Genomic DNA, 12,313 nt, shown 5'->3' with positions numbered 1-12,313 from the left:
ACTCACAACAATGGACAGATCATCTAATCAAAAAATCAACAAGGAAACAATGGCTTTGAATGACACACTGGACCAGATGGACTTAACAGATATATTCAGAACATTTCATCCTAAAGCAGTAGAGTATACATTCTTCTCCAGTGCACCTGGAACGTGCTCCAGATAGACCATATACAGGGACACAAATCAGCCCTAAGTAGGTACAAAAAGATTGAGATCATACCGTGCATATTTTCAGACCACAACGCTATGAAACTCAAAATCAACCACAAGAAAAAATTTGGAAAGGTAACAAACACTTAGAGACTGAAGAACATCCTACCAAACAATGAATGGGCTAACCAAGCATTAAAGAGGAAATTAAAAAGTATATGGAAGTCAATGAAAATGATAACACCACAACCCAAAACCTCTGGGATGCAGCAAAGGCGTTCATAAGAGGAAAGTATATAGCAATCCAGGCCTTCCTAAAGAAGAAAGAAAGATCTCAGATATACAACCTAACCTTACGCCTTAAGGAGCTGGAAAAAGAACAGCAAATAAAACCCAAAACGAGCAGAAGACAGGAAATAATAAAGATTAGAGCAGAAATTAATGCTATTGAAACCAAAAAAACAGAACAGATCAATGAAACCAGAAACTGGTTCTTTGAAAGAATTAACAAAATTGATAAATTACTAGCCAGTTTGATGAAAAAGAAAAAGGAAAGGACCCAAATAAATAAAATCAAGAATGAAAGAGGAGCGATCACAACCAACACAACAGAAATAAAAACAATAATAAGAGAATATTAAGAGCAATTATATGCCAATAAAATGGGTAATCTGGAAGAAATGGACAAATTCCTTGAAACATATACACTACCAAAACTGAAACAGGAAGAAGGAGAAAATTTGAACAGACCCATAACCAGTAAGGAAATCGAATTAGTAATCAAAAATCTGCCAAAAAACAAGAGTCCAGGGACAGATGGCTTTTCAGAGGAATTCTACCAAACATTTAAGGAAGATTTAACACCTATTCTCCTGAAACTGTTCCAAAAAATAGAAATGGAAGAAAAACTTCCAAACTCTTTCTATGAAGCCAGCATTACCTTGATTCCAAAACCAGACAGAGACCACACTAAAAAGAACTATAGACCAATTTCCCTGATGAACATGGATGCAAAAATCCTCCACAAGTTATTAGCCAACCAGATCCAACAATACATTAATAAAATTATTCACCACAACCAAGCGGGATTTATACCTGGGATGCAGGACTGGTTCAATATCTGCAAAACAATGAACGTGATTCATCACATCAATAAAAGAAAGGACAAGAACCATACGATCCTCTCAATAGATGCAGAGAAAGCATTTGACAAAATACAGCATCCTTTCTTGATAAAAAACCCTCAAGAAAGTAGGCAATAGAACGAGCATACTTCGAAATCATAAAAGCCATACATGAATGAGCCAATGCTAATATCCTCAATGGGGAAAAACTGAGAGCTTTCCCCCTAAGGTCAGGAACAAGACAGGGATGTCCACTCTCACCACTGTTATTCAACATAGGATTGGAAGTCTTAGCCTCTGCAATCAGACAACACAAAGAAATAAAAGGCATCCAAATTGGCCAGGAGGAGGTCAAACTTTCACTCTTCGCAGATGACATGATACTCTATATGGAAAACCCAAAAGATTCCACCAAAAACTGCTAGAACTGATTCATGAATTCAGCAAAGTTGCGGGATATAAAATCAACGCACAGAAATCGGTTGCATTCCTATACACCAACAATGAAGTGACAGAAAGAGAAATCAGGTAATTGATCCAATTTACAGTTGCACAAAAAACCATAAAATACCTAGGAATAAATCTAACCAAAGAGGTGAAAAATCTATACACTGAACACTACAGAAAGCTTATGAAAGAAATTGAAGAAGACACAAAAAAATGGAAAAAGATTCCATGCTCCTGGATAGGAAGAACAAATATTGTTAAAATGTCGACAGTATCCAAAGCAATCCACATATTCAATGAAATCCCTATCAAAATAACACCAGCATTCTTCACAGAGCTAGAACAAATAATCCTAAAATTTGTATGGAATCCAAAAAGACCCTAAATAGCCAAAGCAATCTTGAAAAAGAAAACCAAAGCAGGAGGCATCACAATCCCAGACTTCAAACTGTAATCATCAAGACAGTATGGTACTGGCACAAGAACACACTCTAAGATCAGTGGAACAGAATAGAGAACCCAGAAATGGACCCACAAACGTATGGCCAACTAATCTTTGACAAAGCAGGAAAGAATATCGAATGGAATAAAGACAGTCTCTTCAGCAAGTGGTGCTGGGAAAACTGGACAGTGACATGCAGAAGAATGAACCTGGACCACTTTCTTACACCAGACACAAAAATAAACTCAAAATGGATGAAAGAGCTCAATATAAGACAGGAAGCCATCAAAATCCTTGAGGAGAAAGCAGGCAAAAACCTCTTTGATCTTGGCTGCAGCAACTTCTTACTCAACACATCTCTGGAGGCAAGGGAAACAAAAGCAAAAATAAACTATTGGGACCTCATCAAAATAAAACTTCTGCATAGCGAAGGAAACAATCAGCAAAACTAAAAGGCAACCGACAGAATGGGAGAAGATATTTGCAAGTGATATATCAGATGAAATCTCCAAAGAACTTATCAAACTCAATACCCAAAAGACAAATAATCCAGTGAAGAAATGGGCAAAAGACATGAATAGACACTTCTCCAAGGAAGACATCCAGATGGCCAACTGACACATGAAAAAATGCTCAACATCACTCATCATCAGGGACACAAATCAAAACCACCATGAGATACCACCTTACACCTGTCAAAATGGCTAACATTAACAACTCAGGCAACAGCAGATGTTGGAGAGGATGCAGAGAAAGAGGATCTCTTTTGCATTGTTGGTGGGAATGCAAGCTGGTGCAGCCACTCTGGAAAACAGTACGGAGGTTCCTCAAAAAACTAAAAATAGAACTACCCTATGACCCAGCAATTGCACTACTAGGCATTTATCCACGGGATACAGGTGTGCTGTTTAGAAGGGACACATGTACCCCCATGTTTATAGCAGCACTATCAACAATAGCCAAAGTATGGAAAGAGCCCAAATGTCCATCAATGGATGAATGGATAAAGAAGATGTGGTATATATATACAATGGAGTACTACTCAGCAGTCAAAAAGAATGAAATCTTGCCATTTGCAACTATGTGGATGGATCTGGAGGGTATTAGGCTAAGTGAAATTAGAGAAAGACAAAAATCATATGACTTCACTCATATGAGGACTTTAAGAGACAAAACAGATGAACATAAGGGAAGGAAACAAAAATAATATAAAAACAGGGAGAGGGACAAAATAGAAGAGACTCATAAATGTGGAGAACAACCAGAGGGTTACTGGAGGGGTTGTGGGAGGGAGGATGGGATAAATGGGTAAGGGGCACTAAGGAATCTACTCCTGAAATCATTGTTGCAGTATATGCTAACTAATTTGGATGTAAATTTTAAAAAATAAAAAATTAAATTATAAAAATGAATAAAAATAAAAAAAGAAAGGCTTCCTTAGGAAGGTATATCCTTACGAGTTACTCAATTTTTAAAGCAAGCACTTCTTTTTTTCTTTCTATGTGGCACAGAATTTTAAATACTGAAAGCAAATTAGAAGATATAAACTGAGTTCATAGGTAAAATACAATTTCTTTTCAATTGAATGCATAAAAGGCAAAGGGAAAATTCTACACTTGATATATATCTCTTTAGTTATTTACTACATCATTCAACTCAGTGACTTTTCATTTTTTGCTGCCTTCACTTAACTACTTCATTAAGAAAAATACTTCTAGGGCACCTGGGTGGCTCAGTCAGTTAAGTGTTTGACTTCGGCTCAGGTCATGGTCTCAGGGTTCGTGGGTTCGAGCCTTGTGTCAAGCTCTGTGCTGACAGCTCAGAGCCTGCAGCCTGCTTCAGATTCTGTGTCTCCCTCTTTCTCTGCCCCTCCCCTCTGTCTCTGTCCCTGTCTCTCAAAAATGAATGTGTTAAAAAAAATTAAAAGAAAAAAGAAAAATACTTCCATGTAGAACTCAAAATTTTCCTCAAAAACATCAGCACTAGAAATCTAGAGACACCAAAAAGGGTTAAAAATTCTGAAGGAAAAATTTTATGTTTTATCTTACAATCTTGCACATTTTGCATTCTGCATCACATAAACTCAAATTTGTTAAAAAAAAAAAAGATATTTTAATGATTTACTGGGAGACAAGGGATAAGAATCCACAAGAAATTCCTACCCAGATATAGAGGAGTGTTAAGTATGCTCAGTTTCTCTGGATGTAGGGTGCCTAGATTCAAGTCTCATTCTTCTTCCTACTGGTGTTCTTGACCAAGTTCCTTAGCCTTTCTATGCCTTAGTTTCATTATCTCAGAAATGGGAAGATCAATACCTCTTGCAGATTCAGTGTGAGAATTAAAAGCAAAAATATTTGTAGACTTCTTACACCAGTGACTGAACACATGATAAATATTGGGAAAACTTCGTTATTATTTGTACTGGCCCTCACATATAAGAAAATTTAAACTGTAAAGAGTTAACTGCCTATTGGGTATAGCATCCTTACACATTCTCTTTTCCGTTTTCATGTTACAATACTTTGAGGAACAGCACCCTTATAAATATAAGAATGAAACCACCTTTCAAAAATCAGCCCTTCGGGATATATTTATTAAGCATTTATCAAATATTCTATTAGACACCAGGAATACCTAGAATGCTAAAGAGGGTAGAATGTAATCTTTTCTAGCTATTACTGGAATTTTGATAATCACAAATGCTATGCATTTTATGTTAATTCAGATTTTGCTAGTTTAAAATAGTATAAAATATTCATGAAATCGTGTTTTATGAACCAAATTTTCAAAAGAATAATGCAAATGCTTATTTGCATTTATTTCAATGAGATACTTAGTCTTGGATTAGGTGACTTCACATAACACAGTGTCTTCAAGAATGCACGCTTCCCATAAAATTTTTATAGACTTACTATTTTTTTTCTTTGGCTAGGAAGTACAGTTACTTCTTTTAATAACAGACTGAAAGGTTTTCTAGTCAGTGGTTACCCTCTTGTCAAAAGACATTAAAGAAAAACATTGATTAAAACATAACATATACATAGAAAAGTACAGAAAGCAGAAGACTACATGTACTGTGATGAATTCATAAAAATTTAGAAAAAAATATGATTTAGGAAAATTCATGAATTTTTATAAGTTCATCACACTATTTTAATCACCATACATGTCAGAATCAACATATTACCAGGAAATTAAGAAAACTTATCTTTTGCTTCCTGCCAGTGACTACCCACTACAAGGGTAACTTCTATCCTGACTTCAAACACTATTGATTGATTAGTTTTGCTTGTTTTTGTACTGTATATAAAAGAGCAATTCAGTATATATTCTTTTGTGTCTAACCCACTTTATGCACTATTATGTTTGATTTTTTTCCTTCACACAAATGTATATGGGAACTCCCACTGGGATTGCAAATAAATATTGTATGTTTTCCGTATGCTAGAGGCTGTATAACTACATTTAATGCATAATCTCATTTAATTACATTAAACTGAAAAATAGGTGGTGCTATTACTTGAATTTTATTGATATGAACTCTAAGCCTTAGAGGAGTGAGTACACTATTTTCCCAGGATGTACATTTGTAAGTAATAAAACTGAGAGTCTAAACTCAAATCTGTCTAAATTCTAAGCCCAGAGAATCCTCAAACATCGTTATAGCTCTCATGTTAGAAATGTTATTTCACCAAGACCTTCGTTCATGTTTGGGATACTTGATTTGCGGGAAGAGCCAATTTTACAATCTTAGGTTGCTGATAAACATGTTGGAAATGTTTAAGGTAGTATTAACTAGAACAATTAATGGTGTGGCATAACATTTTATAAATCTGTAAAAGGAGCTACTTTTTTTTTCCCCTCTGCAGTTAAATAACCTAGGTATTAGTTACAATGTGATGAGTAATAACGGAATTTTTCTTTTCTTTTTTTTTAATGTTTTTATTTTATTTTTAAGATAGAAAGAGTGAGCAGGGGAGGCGCAGAGAGGAGGGACAGAGGATCTGAAGCAGGCTAGGTGCTCACAGCACAGAGCCTGATGTGGGACTTAAACTCAGGAACCAAACCATGAGATCATGGCCTAAGCTGAAGTCAGACGCTTACCTGACTGAGCCACCTGGGAACCCCCTAACAGAATTTTTCAATTTCAAAATCAGAAGTTACACGAAAATATGTCAGATATTCAGGAAAAACTCATTCATTGCAGCTCTCTCCTTGGCTTTGCAAATAGTTGCTATAATTCATATTCTGAGCAAATTCTAGATAAAATTCAACATATAATAGTAGGGTTTTTTTGTGTGTGTGTCTTAAATACATAACAAACATTCAACTTCCCTTAAGCTAAAAGATCAAATATTTGGTAGCAAGAATTAAAAATAAATCAATATTTTAAAGTAATAAAAAAGAGAACCCTTTTTCAAAGAATGGTTCATATAACAAGCTTTTAATAAGTACCTACTAACAAATTATTGGAAAACCAAAGAAAACTATAATCTGAAACTTTGTTCACCTTTACTTTTCTACTTTTAGAAATTCCATTTCTAAAGGTCATGGATTCTCTAAGTATATATACTTTTTGACTGGAGGAAATAAAACTAAGTGTTCTGTTTTAAGGGTTTAAAAAAAAAAAAAGGAACTTGTGAAGAAGACTGACATTTTCCATCCAAAGTAGATGCTCTTCTTTGTCCATACTAATATAATTCCAAGGTGAGCGTATGACTTCCTAGCCAAACACTGCATTCCCCGGCATCCTTTGTATGTAGTTTTGGCTTTGTTACTAAATTTTGACCAATGATGTCTGTGAGAGGAAATAGCATGAGCCACTTCTCAGTTATGTTAAAGAAACATATTTTTTTTCTTTTTTCTTCTTTGTCCATGCTCTTTTCTGAAATGTGAATACAATATTGAGCCAGATTATACTATGTGGGAAAAGACAACCCACTAGGAAAGGTGGAACAACAATCTAGAAAGATCTTGGGTCTCTCTGTGTTCTGGTAAAGTAGATCTGCTTTAGTAGCCCTGGACAGCCTATATCTAGATTCTTATTAAGAAAGAACATTTTGTCTTATTTAAGCACTTTTGAGTCTCTGTTATAAACAGCTGAAATATACATTAACCACAAAATTTGGCAGCTGAAAGTGATGTCATGAAATACATATCTTGAAATGTGTAATATTTATTGGCTAAATTGTCAGTAAGTGGGCAGGGAAGACACAGATATACCTGGCTGAAAAAGCTGGAATGCTGTTAAAAAGTATTTGGTAGAATTTTGCTTCTAATATCTTGGATCTTGAAAACTAGACCAAATGCTGACTGGTACTACAACTCTAGGGAAATAGTTGAAAAGAAAAGTCCTGAATGCCAATATAAATTGGTATGTAACGATACTTTTAACAAATTCTGTAAAGGAAAAAATGAACTCAGGCTATTGCTAATCAACTTACAAGGAGAAATTTGAACATATACAGCAAGGATGAGGGGCATTCTCTACCTACACCCAGCAATCCAAGTTGGCTGAGTGACTGGTAACTAGGAGCCTTGAAAATTAAACAAAAAAGAAAAACTGCTTTTCTACTTAACCTAAAACATTTATGTGAGGTGCCTCTGAAGCTGGCAAGAGATATGCCCCCCAAGTACTTCTCAAACACTTCCAATTTAAGATTTTTAGGCCAGAGAAAGGAAGCTGTCATAGTGGTAGAAATCTTATTAAGGGGATTATCTCTCTCACCTAAACCTATTATCTAGATTGCTTTAAGATGGTCTCTATTACGTTAAGAAGAGGGATGAGCAGAGACACTAGTGAATAAAAAAAGGTAAAGTCTTTAGGTTTAAAAAATATAGATAAATGAGAGTTTTGGTGTTGGTTTCATGAATGTGGAATTTGTTGTAAGCAAATATCCTAGAAATCTGTTATGTTTCTCGAGGGCTGTATTGACAAAGAAACTTCAAGCATCCATGCCAGAGCATGTGAGCTAGATAATAATGCCCATGTCCTCAGAAGAGCAGTAGCAAGAATAGGGCTGGGAAAGTTTTTTTCAGCCACCAAGAAGGGCCAGCTGTCCATTGTTCACTTTAGATGTAGTCATTAGGGATAATGGACAGGAAGAACCTTCCAGAGGAAAATTCAGGGACAAATGGAGGACCATGTGTAAGGGTGATCCTCCAAGAGAACAGAATTAGGACACTTGAGATGGAACAAACAGGAACTTACTTCACTGCCAAGGCAGGGACATATTTACAATTTCCAACGAGTACGATTTGATACTTATAAATGGACATGGGTCTGTTGTGTATTTTCCATTCCCCCTTTTTCTGAATATAATTTTTAGTGACATTATCTTGTTTTGACTCCACGGTTGTATATAAGTTATAAGGTGTGTGTGTGTGTGTGTGTGTGTGTGTGTGTGTGTGTGTGTGTGTTGGGGGGAGATTTAGATAACTTGTTTTTTGACTTAGGGGTCATCAGTCCCTCCTCCTCTACAAGGCTATCTGGACCTCATAAAGGTGAATGTATGTCATCATGATTCTATAGTTTGAGTTAAGTGCATTAACTCACTGGACATGTAGAATTCCATCATTTGGAAAACAGGTATGGTCTATGTGTACAAAGAAATGCACACAGAGATTTAGGTGATCAAAAGGGCCGCCAGTAGAAAGACAACTAATTTCCCAGTTTTGGATTACTCTTCCATAATATCATTTGTTATAAAAATCAAGCCATTTCTTCAGTCATAGATTATATTCCCCAGGCTCCTGTGAAATCATGCCTATCTTTTACTAGTAATTTTTACTAAATTTTACTAACTTTAGCAATGGTGTGTAAAGATGTAGTGTGTTCCACTTTTAGGTTATACCCTTAAAAGAAAAGGGCATACCCTCCTTACCCTGTTCCTTCATCCAGCTTCCTGAAACATGAACTTGACGATGGGTTATCTCAGGTCATGTGCACAAAGAGACTACCTTAGGGTACTGATGCTACCTCTGGCCTGAGTTGCTGGCTGCCATATAAATCCTAGACCACCATCTTTTCTCCTAAGGGAAATAAACTACTGTCTTGTTTAATTCATTTTAATTTGATGGTGAACCACAAAATACTGATTTGCCACAAAACGGTTTCAAGTGTGCCAAGAAAATCTTCTCCTCAGCCCTTAGAATAGTCAGGCGGAGCCTGAAGCTGCTAGAACCATTAGGCTAGTTATCATCTTCTCAAAAGATCTTTTTAAAAAAAATACTGAAGTATAACTGACAAGCAGTGTTATGTTAGTTTCATGTGTACAACATTCTGATTCAATAGTTCCATACATTACTCAATTCTCAGCAAGGTAAGTGTAGTCACCATCTGTCACCATATAACATTATAATATTATTGACTATATTCCCTCTGCTGTACTTTCTTGTTTAATGCTTTTCTATGTACGTCATTACGTTAGAAACATTTGGAAGTACTGCCCTAATCAATACAGAGTCCTGTTATTTTAGGTTATGGGTAGCCTGCTGCAGTGAAATCTCGAGAATGTCCAATGGAACAACAAGAAATACAACACAGAAGTAACTAGTCTAGGGATGCTGACTCAGTAGGAAGAGAATGGGACTCTTGATCTTGGGGTTATAAGTTCGAGCCCCACATTGGATGTAGAGTTTACTTAAAACCTTAAAAAACAGAAAGATGAATAAGCAAGTGTCAGACTGGGAGAAAATACTTGCAAATCTATCTGACAAAAGTCTGAAATCCAGAATTATATAAGGAATCTCTGTAAATCAACAATAAAAGAACAACGTAATTTAAAAAGGAAAAGAAAGAAAGAAAGAAAGAAAGAAGAAAGAAAAGAAAGAAACTAGTCTTTGTAACTGGTGGCAAGCAGAATTTCTCTTTATGCTAATCTGATATGGCTCTCATCTGTAAGCCTTTAGTCTGAGAAAGTGTAAAATCAGCGTGCAGCTCTGGCCTGCATTCACCTGGTGTCCTGCTCAATTCATCTAGATTACTGAAAGGATCCAGGATGGGTGTGCCTATGTAAGAAACAGGAAGGCATCAGGGATCTGCATGCACTGACTCCACTACATATGCTTCATTGCCTGTGTTCTTAGCCCGACTTCCTAGCCAAAGCAATAAATCCCCCATGTGAAAGTAATCCCAGAAAATTCCAAGTTGTCATTTTTGCCTATCCTCAACAGACCTCAGCCTCGGTGGTCTGGCCTAGAATCCCTATTATTCTTTAGAATAATTTCATAGAAGCTTAATGTAAAAAATAAGCCTAGAGGGTAAAGTAGATCATGCCATTAACATTAACAAGAGTTGTAGATAAGCAATCCCTTGCAAAAATATTTAATATAACTCTTTGGACCACAAGCATGAGAAAATTTCCAGTTGCCTTTTGAATTTATACAGGATCAGAGATTCTTGGAGTCAGTCATAAACAAAGCTGATTTAATGACTCCTTGTTTGGAACACTAAACTATTCACAGATGTTAAGAAATAAAGTAAAAATGGGTTGGTGACTTGGATGATGAGGCCCTAGAGCCTCCACCCACCTAGTCACCTCCTCAAGGGAATGATAACTCAAAGTGTTACTTTTGACCACCCCATGCTTGCTAAGTCTCAGAGGTCTCCATTCATCTATGACTAATGGTTTCTTTTCTGTCTGGCGTTTAAATGTGAAACATTTTGAAGAGGACCACACCTTCCCTGTAGGCCTTTATTAATAGGAGGGGAAAAAAAATCAGTGTTCCTTCCAGCTGGGCAAGTGGGAAGGAGACTATAGAAGTAAGTTATCTAATGACAGATTAAGTAATGTTATAGGACGTGGAACCAGAACACTCCTTTTCTGGAGCTGTCCATCTGACTCTAACCAATATTTATCTTCTTTTCTAAATAAAATCTTGACTGTGGCTTTTGCCATATAGCCAAATGTATGATATATGACATATGATGTAAGAGAAACCAAACATAGGCTAACCATTGACCTAGGATCTGTTGTCCAGACTGGAAAGGATAAAATAAGGATCAATAGAGATCTATTGATCTCTTTTAAGAATCTGAAGGAAGAAGCAAATGAACTCCTTAACAATAGGAATTAAAGAAGCAAAGTCATGGTACAAACGGAGACCACTTCTTTGCCTAACAAACTCTTGTCATACAAATTTCAGCATAAACTTGACTTTATGAGGAGGCCTTCCTTTACCTTTAGACTAGATTAAATCTCCTTGCCTGCAGTGTAATGAACTTGTCCTGCTTACACTCATCATAGTGACATATTTAAGGTCTTTTCCTTCTCATACTATAACACATGTGATTGCTCAAATGAGAAACCTGGTCATTCATGAACCCTCCCTCTCCTTTATTCCTCAAATTCAAACTATCAGTAAGCCCTGTAATTTGTACTTCCAAAATATATTTCAAATCTGACTACTTTTTTCCCCATATCAATTGCCAGCATCTTACCCAATTTACCAAATTCTATCCACTAAACAACAAAAGCCTCCAACAGTCTAAGTGGTTTCCAATTTCTACTTTCACCTCCTTTCTATCCACTTTTTTACAAAGCTAACTGGATGATCTTTGTAAATTGTTCCAAATCACTTACTTACCTAAAATGATTCAGAAGCTTTCTGTTGTGCTTAGGAAAAAAATCCAAATTCTTTGACATAGACTATAAAGCATTCATGATCTTTTGCCTGCCTAGCCCTTGTAAAAAAACAAAATTCAGCTGAGTAAATTTGAAGATCTAATTGGCTTTTTTCAGCATTTCATGAATTGGGCAGCATCCCATCTAGCAAGTAGAGAGGAGCTAAAAGGAGCTGTACAAAATGAAATGGCTTTATAGACAGCAAAGGAGGAAAAAGCAAGCTTTCTAAGAAAGAGTGGATTGTTTCAGACATGTCACCTATCTTTGGAGGAAGTTTGGGGTCTTTCATGCAGATTATCTCACTAGTGTTGGCCAGAAAGCTTCAGATTGACTGGTTAAAGGTCACATTCCTGGGAGAGGCAGAAACTTCAGTTAAGTCTTGGTTTGCTGTCCTGTGGGCAAGTGACTCCATTTTGGTTCCAGTGTCTCTTGTTTAATATCCTGAAACCTCCTCTCATGCCACTACTCCCCTCACTCACTTGACTTCCCTTTCACCCCCTACTTTTCAGTTCTTCAAATGT

This window comes from Lynx rufus, unplaced genomic scaffold, assembly GCF_022079265.1.
Source record: "Lynx rufus isolate CCGP_SWC_20201006 ecotype Redwood Valley unplaced genomic scaffold, mLynRuf1.p SCAF_12, whole genome shotgun sequence".
In the NCBI taxonomy this organism is placed as follows: Eukaryota; Metazoa; Chordata; class Mammalia; order Carnivora; family Felidae; genus Lynx; species Lynx rufus.
This window is presented reverse-complemented; position numbering follows the sequence as displayed.